General features: G+C 43.1%; 1 protein-coding gene across 15 annotated transcripts in view; it reads left to right on the forward strand.

Annotated features, from left to right (window-relative positions):
• The window catches only part of RGS6 (regulator of G protein signaling 6), a 589,904-nt gene that overhangs the window by 70,407 nt on the left and 497,243 nt on the right, over window positions 1-22,254 (forward strand). The window lies entirely within an intron of this gene.

The following is a 22,254-nucleotide window of genomic DNA, read 5'->3' on the forward strand; positions in this document are numbered from 1 at the left end:
AGACATTTCTCCAAAGAAGACATACAGATGGCTAACAAAACACATGAAAAGATGCTCAACATCACTCATTATCAGAGAAATGCAAATCAAAACCACAATGAGGTACCATTACACGCCAGTCAGGATGGCTGCTATCCAAAAGTCTACAAGCAATAAATGCTGGAGAGGTGTGGAGAAAAGGGAACCCTCTTACACTGTTGGTGGGAATGCAAACTAGTACAGCCACTATGGAGAACAGTGTGGAGATTTCTTAAAAAACTGGAAATAGAACTGCCATATGACCCAGCATCCATTTCTGGGCATAACACACTGAGGAAACCAGATCTGAAAGAGACACGTGCAACCCAATGTTCATCACAGCACTGTTTATAATAGCCAGGACATGGAAGCAACCTAGATGCCCATCAGCAGATGAATGGATAAGGAAGCTGTGGTACATATACACCATGCCATGGAATATTACTCAGCCGTTAAAAAAGAATTCATTTGAATCAGTTCTAATGAGATGGATGAAACTGGAGCCCATTATACAGAGTGAAGTAAGCCAGAAAGATAAAGAACATTACAGCATACTAACACATATATATGGAATTTAGAAAGGTGATAATGATAACCCTATATGCAAAACAGAAAAAGAGACACAGAAACACCATATACTTTTAAATGAGAGAAGCAGTTAGCAAACCAACATGAGCCATTTTTGCATTAAAATCATATTTGCATTTAATGTGCCTGTAAGAAAAAGACTTTGTTGCTGAGAAAGAGGGAAGGCAGGAGGAGAAGGGGGCAGCAGATAGAAGGTTGGATGGCATCACTGACTGAATGGACATGAGTTTGAGCAAACTCCAGGAGATAGTAAAGGACAGGGAAGCCTGGCGTGCTGCAGTTCATGAGGTCACAAAGAGTCAGACATCACTTATTGACTGAACAACAAGAGTAAGTAGTGTATTTTTTTCCGACCGGACTTCCCAGATGGCTCAGTGGTAAAGAATCTGCCTGCCAACACAGGAGACACAGGAGATGTGGGTTTTGATCCCTGAGCTGGAAAGATCTTCTGGAGGAGGAAATGCAACTTGTTCCAGTATTCTTGCTTGGAGAATCCCATGGGCAAAGGAGCCTGGTGGGCTATAATGCATAGGGTGACAAAGAGTCAGACATGACTTAGCTAACAGAGCACAAAAGAATTACAGATGAATTACAGATGAATTCTGCTTTCTACCTCACACCTTTCTACCTCATGCTTCTCCATAATATTTAGATTTTAAAATGCATTACCTGGACATGAATTTAATATTTGTGTGTTAATTTTATATTCATGAAAAACATACAGCAATTTCCAAAATGACATATTTCCAAAATTACACACACACACACATAAATACATATATGCACATCTATACGTACATATATGTATGTGGTACATGTATGTCTCTCTACCTGTCTATCCAGCAGTCTAAAAAGGTACAATCTATAATCCAATTAGTGATTATCATTAGAGCTTAGTTGGTAAAGAATCGATTCCTCGGTTGGGAAGATCTGCTGGAGAAGGGATAGGCTACCCACTCCAGCATGCTTGGGCTTCCCTTGTGGCTTAGCTGGTAAAGAATCCGCCCGAAATGCGGGAGACCTGGGTTCAATCCCTGGGTTGGGAAGATCCCCTGGAGAAGGGAAAGGCTACCCACTCCAGTATTCTGGGCCTGGAGAATTCCAGGGACTGTACAGTCAATGGGGTTGCAAAGAGCTGGACACGACTGAGCGACTTTCACTTTCACTAGACTTTAAGGTCATGTGTGACTTTCTTATGTTTATTTACAGATTTTTGTAATAAGAGTGTATCACTTATAATGTTAAAGGAAAAAGTAACTTTGCAAATAGACACGACTGAGCGACTGAACTGAATTGACGCTTGTCTGACTTAGTTTTTATCCACTGTTTAAACTGTGCTTGCATCTGTTTCACGTGAGGGGTCCTTTGGTTAGCATTTCTTTCTTCATCTCTGTCTTTTTTCTTGCCTTCTTATTTAAATAATCACTATTATATGTTGAAAAGTTGTGTAGTTTACCGAATTAGGGGCATTTATTCCGACTTTCACATTTGTTATCAAGTGGTGTACTTTCCTTTTATTCACCATATTTCCTCCTAAAGTTTGACCTTTATAAGAGGCATTTCCAAGCACAGCATTTGTCATCTACCATTATGCTTTTGATTCATCTGTTAAATGGTAATGTGTCCTCCAAAAATATTGATATTAGAGTAAGTTGTTCCATAGCTGCTCTTATGAAGAGCTTTGGGGTTATTGAATTTACCAAGCAGGAGGGATATGCAAAAAGAGAAATGCATAGGAAGCTTCAAGCAGTCCGAGGCTGTTCTATGTGTCTGACAGATCTCAATCATCCCTTTTGAGCCCTAAATAACGTCCACATCACCTCCTCTGTCACAACTTGATTCCTGAGGGTAAGCCGGTGGTAACTTCTCCCATGTGTTTTTTAATGGCCTTTATTAAATTTTCTTGTAGTAGTTGTTGATGGCTGTCATCCCATTAGACTTCCAGAAGGGCAATGTGCTAGCCATCCACCAAGATGGCCCCCAGTGAGCCTCACCTCCTGGTATTCATGTATTTGAAAAATAGATTACGACAGAAGTGATGGTTTGTCATGTCCAGTGTTAGGTTATAAGTGACTGAGGTTTCCATCTTGGGCTCTTTCTCTTGGACCACTCATTCTATGGAAAGCCAGCTGCTGTGTTGGGAAGGCAAGCAGGCAATGGATGGAGACACTTACATGTGGCAGCAGCTAATAAGAAAGAAGTTCTGCTGCAACAACCACCTGAAGTTTAGAAGCAGATCTTCCCCCTGTTGAGCCTTTAAATGTTATAGACCCTGCCCATCAGCTTGACTGCAACTCATGAAGGACCCTGAGCTGAAACCATCTGTCTAAATTTAGGCTTCCAAGTTCTGACTCTCAGAAAGCATGTGAAACTATAGATGTTTATTATTTTAATCGAGGTGGCTTATTACACAGCTATAGGTAACTAGTAAGATTTTGGTAGTAGAAGTGGGGTGCTGATGTAACAAAACACTGAAATACGGTAGTGGCCTTGAATCTCAGCAGAGTGCAGTGTAAAAAGCTGTAAGGACTTTGAGGAACAGGTTAATAAAAGCTTAACATGCCTTGAATACATTGTCTATGTATTGTCTATAGAACTTTGGGCTTTGAGGAGGCTGCTAGTGAAGGCTTACAGGAAAATCATACCAGGAACAGGAAAAGGGAGAGCCTCTGTTATGTGGTGGCAAAAAATTTAGCAGTACTGGTGCCTGCAGTAATGTGGAAAGTAGAAAATGTACCTAATGAACTAGGTGATACAGTTAAGGAGATTTCTAACCGAGTGTTGAAAGTGCCTTCTTTTTTTTCCCTCCTGTTTCTTATAGTAAAATTGCAAGAAGAGAGAGAAAAGCTGAAGGCAGAAGCAGTCAGCAAAAAAGAGCCAGGACTAGCTGTTTTTGAAGATTAACAGCAAGAATTGGCTTCTAAGCAAAGATCAAATTTGAGCCACTTTTAGGAAAAACAAGTTCCAAAAGTGAAGCCAAGGGTGTGACTGTAAAATCTTTTCTTAAGATCTGAGGAATCAAAGATTATGTCTCACAGTACCTAGCAGCCAGCCAAAAAGCCCTCTAAAGAGATTAAGGGTTTGCCTTCACAGATCCTCTAGATCAAACAACAGTGTTTCTTGTAGCCTCAAGGACATGGTACCCCAGCAAAAACGCAAGGTGAGGAAGGACCCAATGCAAAGTGATTGGTGGGTGGGGCTTCAGCCTAATGGAATAAAGCCGAAAAGGAGTCACAGAAGACCTTCTAAGTTCTTGAGTCATACTTGGAGAGATGCCATTGAATTGAAATGAGAGAAGCAGAGAGAGAACAAAATGGAGAGGTCTTTGGACCCCCAGGGATCAACAGGTAGGAGTCAAGCTGAGGAGACGACCCAGCTGCAGGTGTTTTACCCTCGTGAAAACGGAAGGATGCGAGAGAGGCCAAAGCCGAAAGTCCAGAGGGTGGAGTTAAGGGTCATAGAGAACTATTCTAGGACCTTAATTCTAGACCTAATCAAGGAACTCAAAACATTTGCTTAGGATTCAGAATTGCTACCCCTGTGTGTTCTCCATCCCCCCAGTTTGTGAGCAGGAGTGTTTATAGGGGTTACCTTCTGCTTGTCCCACCACTGCATGTTGAGTGTGTGTTGCTATCGTGACTCATGTCTACAGATTGAGAAGAACCATATGTTAGGGGCTACAATGAAGGAGTCTCATCTGTACCTAGACCTGATTTAGATGACAAGGGTCTGGACATGGAACTGATGCTGTGATGGGATGAGACTTTTAGGGACCGTGGGAGGGGTGAGTGTATTTTGTAGGTAGGAGGGATGTGAATCATTGGGAGCCAGGGGCTGGGCTGTGGTAGGCAGCCTCCAAGGCAGTCCAGCATGACCCGTGACTCTTGGCACCCCCTCTTCCCACATTGTACCAGACTCGGTCTTTGTGACCAGCAGTGGAAGTGATGCTGTGTCACTTTGAGATAAGTTCATGAAGCCTAGGGCTTTGGGTCAAGTACTTGCTCTCTTGGATGACTCACCATGGGGAATGCCTGCTGCCGTATGTTGAGGATGTGCAGGCAGCCTTGTGGATCCCACAGAGGAGAGAACTCCCAGCCTGTAGCCACGTGAAAACTTTCTTATGAGCATACCTCTAGCTCCAGTCAATACTTCAGATGAGGGCGCCCTAGCTGACACCTTGACTGCAACCTCATGGGATACTGCATATAAAAGAATCCACATGGCAGACCTGACACTGCTCTCCTTAGAAAGCTCTGTCTGCAAGATTGGCTCTTGGCTGGCATCTGAGAGCTTGGATTTAGGGAGGGTTTCTGCCATTCTCTGGGGCTTCCCTGCTGGCTCAGCAGTAAAGAATCTGCCTGCAATGGAGGGGACATGGGTTCGATCCTTGGGTCGGGAAGATCCCCTGGAGAAGGAAATGGCAACCCACTCCAGTATTCTTGGCAGAATGATCCCAAGGACAAAGGAGCCTGGTGGGCTCCAGAGCATGGGGTTGCAAGAGTCAGACACAACTTAGCGACTACATCACCACCACCACGACCCAACATTTTCTAACTGACGGTGAGAATGGTTTACTGTGCCTAAGCTGTGCAAGCAGTATTTTTTATTGTAGACACCTGCTTCTATTAATATCTGGGTGCTTGGAATTTTGGTATGTGCTAGACAGACGGTGGGTATGAGAACAGCCACCAATAAAAACCTTGGGCACTAAGTCTCTAGTGAGCTTGCATGGTAGACAGTATTTCACAAATTGTAGTCACGCTACGATGCTGGGGAATTAAGCTTGGTGGTGGAGAGAAGACTCTCAGAAGCTTGCGCCTGGTTTCCTATGGATTTGACTCCAGACCTTTTGCTGATTTAGCTGTAATAAATCAGAGCTGAGAACAATACTATATGAGTCCTGTGTATCCTTCTAGTGATCACTGACCCTGGGGGGGGTGTTTTGGAGACCCCCAACACAGGGCCCTGAGCCAGAGCCACCTCCTCTGAAACTGTGAGATAACTGTTGTTATTTTTAAGCCACTGAGTTTGAGTAGTTTTAATCCACACAGCCACAGATAAACTAATACAGGAAGCCAGTCATTTCCCTTCCCTAGCATTTAGCCTAGTGTCTGGGACATAGGTGTTAAAGAAATATTTGTTGAGTGAATTGATATTTCTACCTCTGAAGAAATTTATAGCCCATCTGGCTGCTTTGTGGGAGAAATCACAATCCTGGCATGGTATAAGGAAGCAGGCTTCCCTTCATTTTCCTTTGTCTGGAAGAACTAGTCTCAGGGGCAGTCCTCTGCCTTATAGTTATCACTTCTGACACCTTCCTTTTTGGAGAAGACCCATATGCACAAGAATTAGTGTGTGGCCATCAGACCATGCTTCTTCTCTGTTACTTATTAGGTCCCCTGTTTTTTTTTCTGTCTCTCCTATGCCTTGGTGATGATGGCTATTCTTACATTGAAATAAAAACTTCTTCCTTCTAAAAAATTATTTACTAAGTGTTTCAGGGCCTTATAAGATACTAACATTTCTCTATTCAGTCTTGCCTCTTCATCATATTGTTGCCTCCACAGAAGTTGAGACAAATGAACTTTTCTTATTTTACATTGTTCCCTCCTCTGCACACTATCTCAAAATAGAGTTATATACAAAGATAGCAACCATTTAGGCTAAGATAGGTTTAATGTGGGAGAGAAACCTAAAATATATACTAGAAGTAGACTTCCTTGAGTTATTTATGGTTTCTTAGAGAAGTATTTTAATCAGAGGGTGTGTGTGCTCATGTGTGGGTGCATGCGGGTGCACACACACACATAAATACACACACCCTGTATTGATTCCTGTGGTCATCATCAGAACCTTTTCCTCTCTTCAAATCTCCTTCAGTGTTGGCAGATGACCTTGATTCCTATTTCCCTGATAATCTCAGGGTGATCAAATAGGATCTCTCTCATTTGATCTCCTTTCTACCTAATTAAAAAATTCCCCCCTCTTTTATTAAAACATCATCTATCCTTCTTTTATAGGGTCCCCTCACTAGCCTTTCCTCTTTCTTTTAGAACATTATTTTCTGCTTTTCATTCTTGCATTTCTTCCTCTCTCTACCAGTTTCTATAAGGATGTGCAGATTTCTCCAGCACTAAATAGAAGAACTGTTGTTTTGCTTAGATTTGCTTTCTCTTGGAGCTGGAATTCTGTGTGTTTCCTTTATTTTCCTGCCAAGCCTAAAGTTAGTCCCTTCTGCTGGCTGCCTCCACTTCCTCATCACCCATCCACTGCTTCCCACAGAAAACCCACTGGTACCCTTGCCACTCTGAAATTCCCCTCCAATGTATTTTAATGATCAAGTCTGCTAATCCTCCACCTACCCACTACCCCTCGCCATCATCCCATGCAGATTGTTTACCTTCCTAACATTTATTGCTTTCCAGTTGTCAGCTTCTGCCTTCCTTTCTGCATGAGGTTCATGTGTATAAGGTTTTGAGTGTGGTCATCAGATTTTACATCTATCTCTTTTGTCTCTGAGGCAGTTTTATATGTGGTGAAGATGGACCAAAATTTGTTTCATTAATTTTTACTGGAGTATAGTTGCTTTATACCGCTGTGTTAGTTTCTACTGTACAGAAAAGTAAATCAGTTATATGTTTATATATATCCCCTCTTTTTGGGATTTTCTTCCTATTTAGGCCACCACAGAGTATTGAGTAGAGTTTTCTGTGCTATACCACAGGTTTTCATTAGTTATTTATTTTATGCATGTGTGCTAAGTCGCTTCAGTCAAATCCAAATCTTTGTGACCCTGTGAACTGTAGCCCCCCAGGCTCCTCTGTCCATGGGATTCTCCAGGCAAGAGTTCTGGAATGGGTTGCTGTGTCCTCCTCCAGGAGATCTTCCCAACCCAGGGATCGAACCTGGGTCTTTTATGTCTCCTGTATTGGCAGGCAGGTTCTTTACCACTAGCACCATCTGGGAAGCCCCTTTTTCTTTTATAAATAGTAGCAACATCAATAGTGTATATATTGTCAATCCCAACCTTTCAATTCATCCCACCCTCGCTTCCCCCTTGGTATCCATATGTTTGTTCTGTATGTGGGACTAGAGTTTGAATTGTGACTTAAATGTTTGCTAGCTGTGTAAGTTTGAGCAGGTTCAAAGCACAATTTATCATCTGTAAACTGGGGATAAAATCAATACCCACATGGCTGTATCTTGTGAAACTGAGTTACTATGTAGAAATACCTAATAGTGCTTGGCATAGAGTAAGTAAGTAAGAAACTTTAGCATTCTTGTCAGCGTCTGTCCCTTGTGGAGTAAGACAAGTTAATCATACAATAGCTCCTGTAAAATTAAGTGTGGTTAATCTTCTTCAGTAAGATAAGTTATATATTAAAGACTCAGTTTCCCAGGTCTAATGCCCAGGGACCATGAACATGGCAATCTCAACATGTGGTCTTTTATAGCAATATTGTGTAATCTTGCAGATTTAAAATGTTAGTTTGAGCCCTTTAGTAGGCTGGTCTCTATCATGACAAATGAGGGGAGAATTAAAGCATTCTTAGAAGAAATTTGTCATTGGTTTTGTGAACAGCGTAGTTAATTTACCCCTACACTTGACGAGGGTAGGGATGTGGCTGTTTCAGGTCACTGTTAGTATATCAGCCTAGCACTCAGTATAGTAGGCAGTCAATAAATGTGGGACTTCCTTGGTAGTCCAGTGGCTAAGAACCCGCCTTGCAATGCGGGGGATGAGGGTTCCATCCCTGGTTGGGGAACTAAGATCCCACATGCTGGGGCAACTAAGCCTTTGTGCCCCAGAGCCCAGGCAACACCACTAGAAAGTCTGGCACACTGAAGGGTCCACATGATGTAACAAGGGTCCTGCATGTGGCAACTAAGACCCGGCAGACCTAAATATATAAATATTGAAAAAAAATACTTGTGAAATAAATATTTACGAACAAACAGATCTCTGCTTTGTTGAATGTATTGCAATGTATGTTTCCAACAGAATGCAAGGTTTGTGCTGAACTGGTGATGGACAAGGGGGCTCTTGTCCGCAGAGTGGGATGGGGGCTTGTAGGCTTCTCTCTTGATTTTTACTGGAGTTGACAATGAACAGCTTCAGAAATCATGCAGTTGCTCTTGGTGCGTGCCTCCCTCTAAGCCGATCAAGTTCTCTGATTCCTCTGACGTTCCCTCGTTTCCTCGTGGTGTCTTGTCCTTCTCGCAGCTGCTGGATCCGCTCTCACTGTGAAAAAAGTGAAAATAGTGTTTCCTTTCTACTGACCCATGGGGTTCAGTGTTTGATTAACAACCTTTCCATTTTCTGTGCAAAATGCCTAAGTAAATCCCCCCTCTGGATGCTGCGAGGATCTGCAATAATTCACAGCCACTGCGGGGTCTGTGTTGAATGGCATGCTCTTTGTAAGGATGTGGTGTTGTTTATAATGCTGGCTTCAACGTTGCTTCTAGCTGTGTGGTGTGTTGACTCCCCTGTTAGGTGACATTGACAGTCAGGAGAGGAGTGACATTAGTTGATGCTGCTGAGTTTTAAAAAAATCAGATTTACAGTATAAATGGATTTTACTCTCTTCAAAGTAGTGACCTTGGGATAGATGTAATCCTTTGATGCTTCCATTGATGTGGCTATTGCCCCAAACATTTCCGGAATCCTTTTTTTTTTTAAGTTGTCTTCTGAGCCCATGGCATATTCTTGGGAATATTTTCAAGTCTGACAAATAGTCATCCTTTGTAGGAGGCTTTGATTTTTGGAAAAATGAAAGCAGCTACAGTGGGTGATGGGGCCAAGGAGCACTGGTTCTGTCCAAAGCAACATAGGGTTTTAGATGTCTTTTCATCATGTCCTGAGATGGGTATGTTTTTGTTTCAGACAGTGTTTCTTTTATTATTTCTATTGATAAACATATCAAGCCTGTAGAACACGATGGGACTCTGTATGACAGACAGGGATGTTCCCAGCACTGATGTTGAATGAATGCTAACTATTTTTCCCCCAAGTCAATTACTAGTGTGAGCTTAAGCTTCAGTGATGCAGGTTAACCATTAACCAGCTCAGACCACAAACCAGATGTGAAGATGATCCCAACTGTGCCTGGGTCAGTGTTGCACTGGAAGAAAGGAATCCAGGTGGCTGAGTTTGCATTCTCTGGCTTGGCAGGGAGTTTTCTTAAAGACTTGTATGCCTCCAAACAAGCTGGGCATAAGGTTAATTCTTCATTAAAATAAGGGCAAAACATTTCAATTTTTACCTAATTTCCCAATTATGTAGACTGTAGATATTCCTTTTTGTGATCAGATGCTAACATTTTGCTCTATTTTTTGTGTTTTCTTGTTTCTCTGGAAAAAAAAAATGTATTTTAGGCATTCTTAAAACCCTCCTCTGCCCCCATGCCATATGTCACCTACCCTCCCTCTGTGGTCACACCCTGCCAAATGCAGGGTGTGTTTAGGTTTTTTGGAGGTAGTGTTTTAAAATTGACATGAATTGTACTTATTATACTGCATGTGGTTTCCCTTTGACTTCTCTTCTTATTTTGGAGGCTTATCCATGTTGATTGGTTTAACTGCTCTGTGGTATTCCACCTTCAGAATTGTTTTGTCACACCAGGCTCTTTCAAATATATTTGAAATATATTTCAGGAATGTGGAAGCCTTGTTTTGCTTTGTTGAAATTACTCAGATGTTTTACAGATACATTATGAAAATTTGTCCTTTTATGATAACGTCCTCTCACCCACAAACATGTTATAGCTGTGTTTATTTAGTTCTTTCTTAATGTCCTTCAATAGAATTTCATAATTTTTGGTATGCTTTTCTTATATATCTTTATTAAATGAATTTTTAAGTATCCTATACTCTGTATTGCTATTGTTAATGGCATCTTTTTATTATGTTTTCCTGTTGTTGCTGGTGTATAGGAACATTATTTGCTTTTGTATATCTCACTAAACTCTCATTTATTTTCATGGTTTATCTGTAGATACTCTTGTATTTCCTATGCATTCAGATATGTTAACTTTTGATAATGATATATATAATATATATATTATATAATTATATTACATTATATTATAATATTACATAATTATAATATAATATAAATATATAAATTAATAATAATATAATTATAAATACTAAATTAAAATAATATATAATTATATATATTTATAATATATTATATATATATGTATTTTATACATATATATAAAGTTTCTGTGATGAAAGGAAAACTCTCTCTCTACTGACAACACATGTGTGGATTTTCCACATATTTCAATTCTCTGATTTTCTGTGGACCAACTGGATGTCCTACAATTTAGTTCAATTCTGGCATTAACTACCTGGTGTTAGCACAGACCCCTCAGAACTGCCCCCTCTTCAGACGCCAATTACAAGTCTGGGCCTCCCATACTTTTGACCAGTAGTTTCCAATGACCCCCTTCTGAGTTCAATAGTTTGCTAGAATGGTGCTGTTTACTTAAAAAATAATGCACAATGTGAGAGTTGTGATTAAGTTTTATTTGGGGGCACAATGAGGACTATAGCCCGGGAGACAGCACCTCAGCTGCCTCTGAGAAACTGCTTCAAAGAGGCAGGGGAGAAGGTCACTATATATGTGATTTTGATGAAGGGTGAATACATGCAATCAAGCACATATTTTTTGCAGAAGGTTTCTGCTAGTCATGAGGAGTAGTCATCATCATAAAGGATTTCAGTGCTTTTCTAGATGTGAGGATGTATAAGAATTGGGCTCATAAAATTGGCTCCTGTTCTGCCAGTTCTTCCCAGAGCACAGAGTGCCTCATTTCTGCTTCCCTCCCTGAACTCCTTTCATGGAAATATGGAAAATCAGCAGTTATAAGAGCACATGATTTAATGCTTATAGAGGTAGATGGCTAGTGACAATGATAAGTGTCAGTTTGTACTTGACAACATGCAAATCTCAGGAAAGCAGTGTACTTACTATCACCGGTTTATGGTAGGGATAAAACTTAGGAACAGCCAAATGAAAGAGATATAAGGACAAGGCATGGGGGGAGGGTGTACATGGGCCTTCCAGGCTCTCCTTAGGCACGTCACCCTCCCAGAACCTCCACGTGGTCACCTACCCAGAAGCTCTCCAACCCCATCCTTTGTGGTTTGTGACTCCATGCCACCAAGCTCCTCTGTCCGTGGGATTCTCCAGGCAAGAATACTGGAGTAGGTCACTATTCCCTTTTCCAGGGGATCTTCCTAACCCAGGGATCGAACCCAAGTCTCCTGCATTGCAGGCTTTTTTTTTTTTTAAACCATCTGAGCCATCAGGGAAGTCCATGTTGAACATCAGGAGTGATAGTAACCTTTCTTGTCTCATTACTGACTTTACATGGAGAGCTTGTAATGTTGTGCCATTAGGAGTGATGTTATTGAGACTTCCCTGGTATTCCAGTGGTTAAGACCTCACCTTCCACCCAGAGAAATCGGGTGGAGAGGGAGGTGGGAGGGGGGATCGGGATGGGGAATACGTGTAAATCTATGGCTGATTCATATCAATGTATGACAAAATCCCCCCCCCCCCAAAAAAAAAAAAAAAAAAAAAAAAAAAAAAAAAAGACTTCACCTTCCAATGCATGGAGTGCAGGTTTGATCCTGGTCAGGGAGCTAGGATCCCACATGCCACTTGGCCAAAAAACTAAAACAGGCCAAAAAACCAAAACATAAAACAGAAACAATAGTGTAACAAATTCAGCAAAAGCCTTTAAAAATGGCCCACATTGAAGAAAAATCTTAAAAGAATTATGCTATCCATAAGTTGGTTAGCATGTGGCCTGTATTGGGTTAAGAAAATGTCCTTCTAGTCTTAGATTTGTGAGAAATATTTTCTTGTTTGCTAAATTCTGTTTTCTTTAAGAAATCATAAATGAATGTTGAATTTTATCAAACATGTGTTTGATGTCTGAGATCATTTTTTTCCCCTCCTTTTAAACATACCTAATTATATTCTCTCAAATTTTTCTGTTATTTCCATTTCTTGGAGCCACAATCCTGTTCAGTGTGGCTTATCACTTGTGAGTCTCTTGAGTCTGATTTTTCTGTGGGAATAGTCTGCAGCTTGGGTTGTGGGTGTTTTGCTCTCATTTTTCCCTTGCCCATTATTGGCCCAGGACCAATTTTTATGCCTATTTCTTAGGTTGGGAATTTCCAAACTGTAGCCTAAATTTATACTCCAAATTTCCAGAGGAGAGATATCAGGTTCAAATTTTGCAGGAAGCTTTTAGTTTTCCTCTCCTGAAGCCAGAGATAGACAAATGAGCTGAGCTGTTGGGGAACTTTTCTTCAGCCCCCTTTTCCTGTGATCACAGCTCTTTCCAGGGTCTCATTTTAGGCCGAATCTCTTCTCTTGGGGCAGGACTCTTGGGCTTTGCCTCCTGTTCCCAGGTGTGAGTTGACATCTACACCCTTACTTCCCCTGGCTCATTGCTATTCCATTCTTTCCTCTGCCTTGTGCTGCCCCTCAGTCCCAGGAGTGGCTGCCCAGCTTGATTCCTCTGCTTATTTCTGGTTTTGTTGTTGTTTTGTTTCTGACACCCGGTTAATTCCTCCTCTTTATTGCAGGTTCAAGTATGTGTTAAAAATATCGTATCTGATATTTCTAGGTGCTTGTAGCAGGAATGTTTGAATGTGTACATCATCTTTTTTTCTTTTTTTTTCATTTATTTTTATTAGTTGGAGGCTAATTACTTTACAATATTGTAGTGGTTTTTGTCATACATTGACATGAATCAGCCATGGATTTACATGTGTTTCCCCATCCTGATCCCCCCTCCCACCTCCCTCCCTATCCTGTCCCTTTGGGTTTTCCCAGTGCACTAGCCCTGAGCACTTGTCTCATGCATCCAGCCTGGGCTGGTGATCTGTTTCACACTTGATAATATGCATGTTTCAATGCTATTCTCTTAGATCACCCCACCCTTGCCTTCTCCCACAGAGTCCAAAAGTCTGTTCTGTACATCTGCGTCTCTTTTTCTGTCCTGCATACAGGGTTATCGTTACCATCTTTTTAAATTCCATATATATGTGTTAGTATACTGTATTGGTGTTTATCTTTCTGGCCTACTTCACTCTGTATAATGGGCTCCAGTTTCATCCATCTCATTAGAACTGATTCAAATGAATTCTTTTTAACAGCTGAGTAATATTCCACTGTGTATATGTACCACAGCTTCCTTATCCATTCGTCTGCTGATGGGCATCTAGGTTGCTTCCATGTCCTGGCTATTATAAACAGTGCTGCAATGAACATTGGGGTGCACGTGTCTCTTTCAGTTCTGGTTTCCTCAGTGTGTATGCCCAGGAGTGGGATTGCTGGGTCATATGGCAGTTCTATTTCCAGTTTTTTAAGGAATCGCCACACTGTTCTCCATAGTGGCTGTACTAGTTTTCATTCCCACCAACAGTGTAAGAGGGTTCCCTTTTCTCCACACCCTCTCCAGCATTTATTGCTTGTGGACTTTTGGATAGCAGCCATTCTGACTGGCATGTAGTGGTGCCTCATTGTTGAATGTGTACATCATCTTAGCTCACCATCTTGGTGAAATGAGAGATTGCCGTATAAATGCAGTTTCGGCATTCAACACCCAAAAGCAAAACAACACCCAGTGAAACAAAAGTCAAAACCCCCAAATCAGATCCCTAAATGAACTAATCCTGAACTGGGCAGCATACAAAGTCTTCTGATATTAACTCATGTAATTCTTACAAGGACCCCATAACTCTTTGCAAATGGAGAAGTTGAGTAACTGGCCTAGCAGCTTGTCAGGGGGCAGGGCCAGGTAGGGAACTTGGCTTTCCCTGACATTCCCTCCTCTTCAGTGGCCTGAACATCGTTAATACTAAGTATGAAGTGTGCCCCTTCTCAAGGTGACTAATGTGAAGATCAACACTCTTTCCCATCTCATGTTCTTAATATATTTACACAGTCATCTCACCTGGTAATTCAGGAATGGACTCATGATTGTGTCTGTCTATGAGAATTTGCAATTTTGGTTGTGTTTAAATTAAAAATCTGAAAATCAGTTGCCTAAGGGCTTCTAACAGTTGCAAAACGGAACGTGAATACACTTCCTTCTGAGCACAGTAAAGTGCCAGGGAATTAACAGGGGCCCATTGTTTTCCATGTTGACTTTGGAGAAATGTACCTTACTCTAGCCTGTTAAAACATGTTTTAAGTATGTATTGTCATGCATGTGGTTTCCGGAAGGCCACATACAGGTGAATTTTTATATCCCCTTTTGGTTCATTTACTCATCCTCTGAAATCAAGGCCTCAGCAAAGATGGAGTCAGTGGTCATTATATTTTGTGATTAGGGGTTGTTGGTGGCTGACATTTTAGTCTCAGGTAATGGTTGAGGACTCCAGGGCACTTCAGCTTATTCACAATCTAATTTAGCAGCATCTTAATTTGAGTTGAAAAATCACCTTAGGAATTTGTCCTTGGTGCTTGTATGAGCGTTTTAGAACACTGCATGTTACCTGATGCTCCCTGAGAGGAGGGACTTGGGCAATCATGGCTTGTCTGAGCTCTGATCTCTTGGGGGAGGTTGAGAAGTGGTAGAAGTTCTATTCTACCAGCAGCATAGACCCATATCACTATAAAATTGTGTTAATGACTTTGCCAATAATTTTCTCAATGCACAGTTGGCGTATTTGCTGGAGGAGCTGATCTTGCAATCCCCATATATCTGGAGTAGTCAATTATGAATCTGTTAATTAGCTTGATGTTTGGTCTCCCAGCTAAGTGAGCTCTTGTGAACTCTGCCAGAACCTGAATTTACAAATGATCTGACAAGAGAAAAGGGAAAGACTGGGCCAGAGAGGCCATTATAGGTTAACTTCATATAATCAAAAGTTTACTCAGCACAAGTGCCAGCCTTTTTTTCTTGCCACAAGATACCCATTCTTCTTTCATAGCTGCTAACCTGTCCCTGGATGAACTGGTTTTGCCTCCTGTTTTATTTGTTGTTGTTGTTGTTCTCAGTATCAACACTTAAAAAAACCTATGGCCACATGGTCCAAGGCCTCCCCAGGGGCACTTCCTCTTCCCTACTTTAAAAGGCAGCCCAAATTTCTAATCTTGGAGAGTCTTGTTAATTCTTCCCCTTTCTGGTAAGAAAACTGGAGGGACTTTTCCAAGGTTCAGCACTTTCTATCTGCCTTTCTCTTTACAACTTTTGAGATGTTTACCAATAAATGCTAGTATTTACTGAACATGTTTTCTGTGCCAGACACTTTTGAAAGCACTTTAATAACAACGCTCATATTACTCAAAGAGTCGGACACGACTGAGCGACTTCACTTTCCTATTACTGAGCATCTACTGTGTGCCAGGCCCTGCTCTAGGCACCGAGGATGTGGAACAAACAAAACAAAGGTCATCCCTCCGGGAGCTTGCATTTTATTGGGCAGACAGCCAGACAGTACAACTCATCAGTAAACAAACACATGCTATATCAGACAGTTACACACAGGGCCTGAAGGAGAAACAGGGGCAAGTGACAGTTTGTGTAGAGCTGGCTAGGGAAAGCTTCTTGGGTGGGGAGAGAGCAGAGTCTCCGAGGAAATGATGGACCAAGCCGGCTGGGCTTCAGGTCTCCACCCTGAGCCTTGCTGACTCAGAGTCAGTGGGATTGGGAGTCCTTCCCTTCTCTCTCTGCTCACTGCATCACTTACTTTCCAGATCCTAGTCTCTAGGCTTGAGCCCCAGCCCTTCCCTTCTCTTTCCTTATTCAGTCACCAAAGCTCTTTGCCTTTCCTTGGGAGTCTTTGTGGCATCCTTTCCACTGCCTCTGTGGAAAGGAGCCACTGCCTGGCTGAGAGCCTTGCTGGTCCACTTTAGAATGACTGTGGATGTAGAAGTTGCTCAGTCATATCCAGCTCTCTGCGACCCCATGGACTCTAGCCCGCCAGGCTCCTCTGTCCCTGCGATTCTCCAGGCAAGAATACCCGAGTGGGTTGCCATTTCCTTCTCCAGGGGATCTTCCCGACCAGGGATCGAACCTGGGTCTCCTGAATTGCAGGCGGATTCTTTACCCTCTGAGCCACCAGGGAAGCCCTGAATGACTGTAACTGATTCTTAAGCATTCTCTCTGGGCTTCTAGGCTCTCTTCTCACCAATCTGTTCTCACCCAAATGATGGAATATACATGCCATTGTTTGTTTATTCCATAGAGCACTGGATCCCCACAGGAAATTATGATGGATTATATTATTATCCCCATTTTACAGATGAGGAAACAGACTGCCTCAGAGTCACTCACTGATCCAGTAAACAGTTCAATCAGAATTGACCTCAGGTCCAGCTGAATCCCCAGGAATCTTCTAGCCAGGAGCCCAGGCTGCCTCTCCCCTACCCTTGTGTGTGATCAAGACCCTGCTTTGATCTCTCATTTGCTTAGAATCTTTCATGCTTCCCATCACCTGTGGGGGAAAGTTCAAATGTTTTGAAATAGTTTTCAAAGTCTTTCACCACTGGGCCGGTCTTCACCTGTCTCCCAGTTTTATCTTTGAGTTCTCTCCTGTGACGACTTGGGCCAGACACACACCAGCGTGTCCCATTGGCGAGCACAGCTGCCCCTGTGCTCACACAATGGGCACTTTTCAATTTCTCTGTGGTAACTCACCCTCCACGTACCAGCTCAGACTGCCTCCTCTCTTACCTTCATCTGTGTCCATCTTTATCTCCACCCTCAGAAGGAGTGTCCTGTTTTAAGCCAATCCTAACATCCAAGGATGCTCTGGGCCATCCTTTGATCACTGGTAGTCTTAGTTCTGATCACCAACTGGCCATTCCCATTGATTTCCTTAGTACTTTTCAATGTGTGATCCTAAAATATTGAGAAGACTTACATGTCCAAAGTGAGCATAACTTTCTAAGGAAAGGTCTTGGGAGATACATACTTATTTCACTCAACCTTTTCAGAGCTCAGAACACATTTGGAGGAGCCCCGTTTGCTAAATTGCCTTCTAGCTACCCAAGAAAGCCAATTTTCTTCTTTTAATAGCTACAACTCATTTTTGGACCCATGATGACATGAATCCAGTTCACTCACCCATCTGAATCATCAGTAGGGACTCCATTTAAAATCTGACAATTTCCCTAAATCAAATCCTTCCTCCCGAGATTAAAAGTAGATATTCACTAGAATGTGCCGCAGGAAATTCTGAAATAAGGGTTCTGAAAATGTTGGTTTAAAATGCCAGGGGCTGAAACTAGGAGAAAGGCAGGACTGGAATCTTCCTCTTGCTCCTTGATTCACTGTCCCTCACTTACCTGCCTCTTAGAGGAAGGCAGAAAAGGAAACATGGAAGGAAAAGGGGAGCTAATCAAGAGGTAGTTCGAATCATGGGGGTCAGTTAAAACTCACAAAAAAGAAAATGAACAAAATTTTCTGCTGAATCCAAGCCTTCCTCAGGGGAGGAAGGAGCAGGAAATTTAATTTTGAAAATGGAATGAGGACCTGTCCATTGCAATTGGAAAGATGAATGATAGAGACAGGAGGAATGAGATGGAAAGGCCTAGGTACCCTGGGACAGAGGAGTGCCATTTACTTGCAAATAATTCTCTACAGATAAAGGAGAGGATTGCCCAGAGCGGGAGGCTAAGGAATAGAGGGCTTGGTCCAGTTTGGATCAAGAGCTTGGTCTTCTTTACTCTCCTGGTTATATGTAACGCCACTACTCCGCCCTTTTCTCTACAATGAACTCGCTGAGAGCTGCCACTGAATTTTATTCTACTGTGTACATGCAGTGCTTAGCACTTGTCTGGGCCCTAGTAAGGACTCAGTGCATATTTGCTGAGTGAATAAATACAAAATACTTGGTTACTGGAAGAGGTTGAGACGCTACTTCTGCGTTATCATTTCTGATAGTGGCCACCAGGTGGTGCCTTCCTAAGTAAAAGTGACTCAGTTACATCCGACTCCGGCGACCCCTGGCAGACTCCTCAAGCCTGTAGTCCGCCAGGCTTCTCTGTCCATGGAATTCTCCAGGCAAGATTACTGGAATGGGTCACCATTCCCTTCTGTAGGGGATCTTCCCAACTCAGGGATTGAACCCAGGTCTCCAGCATTGCAGGTGGATTCTTTTTGTCTGAGCCACCAGGGAAGCCCTTCTAAGAGCAGGAGCCAATGAGACCTTGAATCTTGGCTGGAAGTTTTGAGAGAAGTCTTAGGTCTCACCTGGAACTTGTGTGGAGTGTGTGCCCTCTGGCAATTGATCACACTCTCTTACTCCTCTTGTCGGACATGCCTGCAGATTTCAGACAAATGGCTAGCCCTGACTTTCTTCACTTGGAGTCCGTGTCACAGGAGGCCCACAAGAGTCCTTCAGGAAGGTTTCATTTACAGCTAATCCTTGGGACCTGAGGCCCATCCCACCCCAGGCCACTGTGTCCCGTGGGTTCCTGTTGTTTCCCATTACCCTCCCTGCTCACCCAGAGAACATGTACTCCCATGGATGCTGTATTGTCTCTGACCTCTTCCCCCAAAGTCATTTATGGCCTTGCACCCAGCTCTGACAGCCTGTGGGCTGAAGCGCTGGGCACCCCTGCCTACTTTAAGCTGCTGCCTGGTGGATCTCTGCCCTGCGCCTGCAGTTTATATCTTTACAGTCTCAGAACAGTCCCACAAGACAGGCCGAAAGCAGAGTGGCAGCTCAGCAGGCTCGCAGAGTGACATGGCCAGTCCTTGGGAAAGGAGAGTCAAGCCCAGGGCCAGCTGGCCGTGGGTCTGAGTGCATTTCACATGCAGTGAATGCAGTGCATGTTTCGGTATCTTCGTGTATCAGTTCATGCAGATCCAGGGCCAATAATGACTTAACAACATCCACATCCCGAGAAGCTAAGTCTCCTAGGAGGATAAGTGTATCAGCAGACACCCTCATCTCTGGTCAGTGCCTCTTAAGCAGTGCCAAAGGCATAAATATTCAGCCTCCTTTGTGCCTATAAACCTAAATAAAGGTCCTAGAGGTTTTGATTGGCAAGAGCCAGGGATGGAGATGCTGAGCGAGATTGTATGTGTGCTTGTGTGTATGAGAGAGAGAGAATGTTAAATTTTATGAAGACCTAGAAAATGATAATTTTTGCCTGGACTTGATTTTGGCAGAGCCACAGAGTACATGGACTTTATCTTGAACCTCCAGCCCCACAGAGCCCTCTGCCTGCAAAGAGCCAATTCAGTGTCTGAGCGCCCCTTTCAAAACTTAATCCATCCTGTGTCTCACTGTCTCTGGTTTCTGCTACATAAATTGCAATAAATTGTACAAGGTTAATCAAATAAATAGATCAACATATGTGTGCATGCACTCTCTCAGTCGTGTCCAACTCTTTGTGACCCCATGGACTGTAGCCCGCCAGGCTCCTCTGTCATGGATTTCCCAGACAGGAATACTGGAGTAGGTGGCCATTTCCTTCTCCAGGAGATCTTCCTGACCCAGGGATCGAACCTGGGTCTCCTTCATTGGCAGGTGGCTTCTTTCCTGCTGAGCTACAGGGGAAACCTGGATCAACATAAAGCACTTGCTAAGTAGTGGTTCTTTTGGGAGAAAATGATTTAGCTTAAACTGTCTCCAGGGAGAGGGGATGCCACTGTTGGGAATATCAGGAGTGATGGGTCTGTGAGATGATGGGGGAGCGGGGGGAGGAGGAAGAAGGAAGACAGAAACCCTAGGGTCATGATGGAGGCCGAGGTACAGGGCAGACCGGAGGAAAGGGGATGGGAGAACTTGGGGTCAGGGGTGCCTCTTGGCATCTTTTATTTCAGACCTTACTCTGTGCCTTTTATTGGGCCAAGCATGATCTTTCTGGGCTTTTATGGGCTTCAGTATCTACTTTGAGCCTTTCAGGAACTCTCCACATAGTAATATATGTGATTTATGCCTTTGAACACTTAATGTGCTAGAAACTGGGCATTATTTCCACAATCCTCAGAGAAGCCTTGGGGGAGGTAATGTTATTCTATCCTCCTACCCTTCTTTCAGTGAATGAAATGGAGATTCAGGAAGTCCATAAGCTAGTAAATGTTAGAGCCAAAATTCAAAGCCAGGACTGTGTGACTAGAAAGCCATGCACTTAACAGGCTATATTGTGCTGTGAGAAAAACATGGCAAATCTTAAAATAGCGCTCATTATGAGTAATCCTGCAACCCCTCCCCACCCAACTGATTTATTCATTCAACATGAATGTGCCAGGTGTAGTAGGTATGGGGGGGTATAAGATGAATGAAACAGGCAAACCTAATTGCATGGAGTTTACTCTCAGAGAATAATAAAGTAAAAGTTCCCACAAACTTAGGAAAAGTCTGATTGTTCTGTGACCATGGTAACAAGTAGCCAGCAGAACCAATTTTCAGTCTGTTCATTTGGTCAACAGCAACACTTATCTTTGTGAAAGCTGGTTTTAAAACCAACTGGTGTCAGTCCTGCATTTCTGAAAGTCAGCTAATCAGAGAGAGATGCTGTCCAGATAACTTGCCAATCAACATGAACCTTACCTGAATACCCACCTGATGTCAACCCAGCCTCTGAGCATCTGTGAATCACACAGTTCCATGCTTTCCAAAGCCCTCTGTGACATCAGTTACCTGTTCTTTTGGCCAGCACAGCTCTTCTTGTTATCTGAGCAATAAATTCAGCTTTATGGTTTGATTTCTCATGTCCTGTGACAAAAGAGACAGGTACACACATGTCAGGTCTGACTGCAGAGAAAACAGCACTGTAAGAGGTTGGAACATGACAGGACGGGAGGCTCCGGAGAGCCTATTTGGTGGGAGAAGATTTGCAGAGAGTCCAGAATGAATTAAGAAGGGTCCGTGTGTACGTGTCTGGTCACTCAGTTGTGTCCAACTCCTTGCAACCCCATGGACTGCAGCTCACTGAGCTCCTCTATCCATGGGGATTTTCCAGGCAAGAATACTGGAGTGGGTTGCCATGCTCTCCTCCAGGGGATCTTTCCAACCCAGAGATTGAACCCAGATCTCCTACATTGCAGGTAGATTCTTCACCAGCTAAGCTACCAAGGAAGCCCCAAGAAGGGTTCCAGCATGTGCAGATCTAGACCTAGAGCTTTTAGAAAGAGGCAAGGGCCCCAGAGGGAGAGAGGATGCCTTGGGCATTGGGAAGAAGGAGAAGAGGCTGGAGTGGAAATGGGTGGAGGCTGATTCTCCAGGGCTTCAGGAGTTTGGACTTTGCTCCAGATATAACGGGAAGGCAGGAAACTACCCAAGAATAGACAGTGTCCTCTGCTTTTAAAAGAATGTGCACACACTTGCACACGTGTCACACACACACCCCTTCGGAATTGGAAGATCCTTTAAGTCTATCAGAGTGGTTTTGCCCTAGCACGTGTGAGTCAGGAGGTCCTCTGCTGTGAGTGTGCTGCTGCCTCTGCCCACACTCTCCCCTTCAGGTCCCAGAAATGGGGTGATTTCTCTACCACGGATGGGGTTCAGTGATAGGTGATCAGTGATGTAAAAAGTATGGGTCTGAGAGATGGTTGACTTCATTGTAAAGCTGCCATGTTGTGTCAGGTAAGTAGCCTGAGGCCACAGTAAGGCCCCAGACTACTGAAGCCTGCTCAAGTCCGAGTTGAGGTTGGTCTG

Source organism: Cervus canadensis, chromosome 6 (assembly GCF_019320065.1).
Source record: "Cervus canadensis isolate Bull #8, Minnesota chromosome 6, ASM1932006v1, whole genome shotgun sequence".
Taxonomy (NCBI): Eukaryota; Metazoa; Chordata; class Mammalia; order Artiodactyla; family Cervidae; genus Cervus; species Cervus canadensis.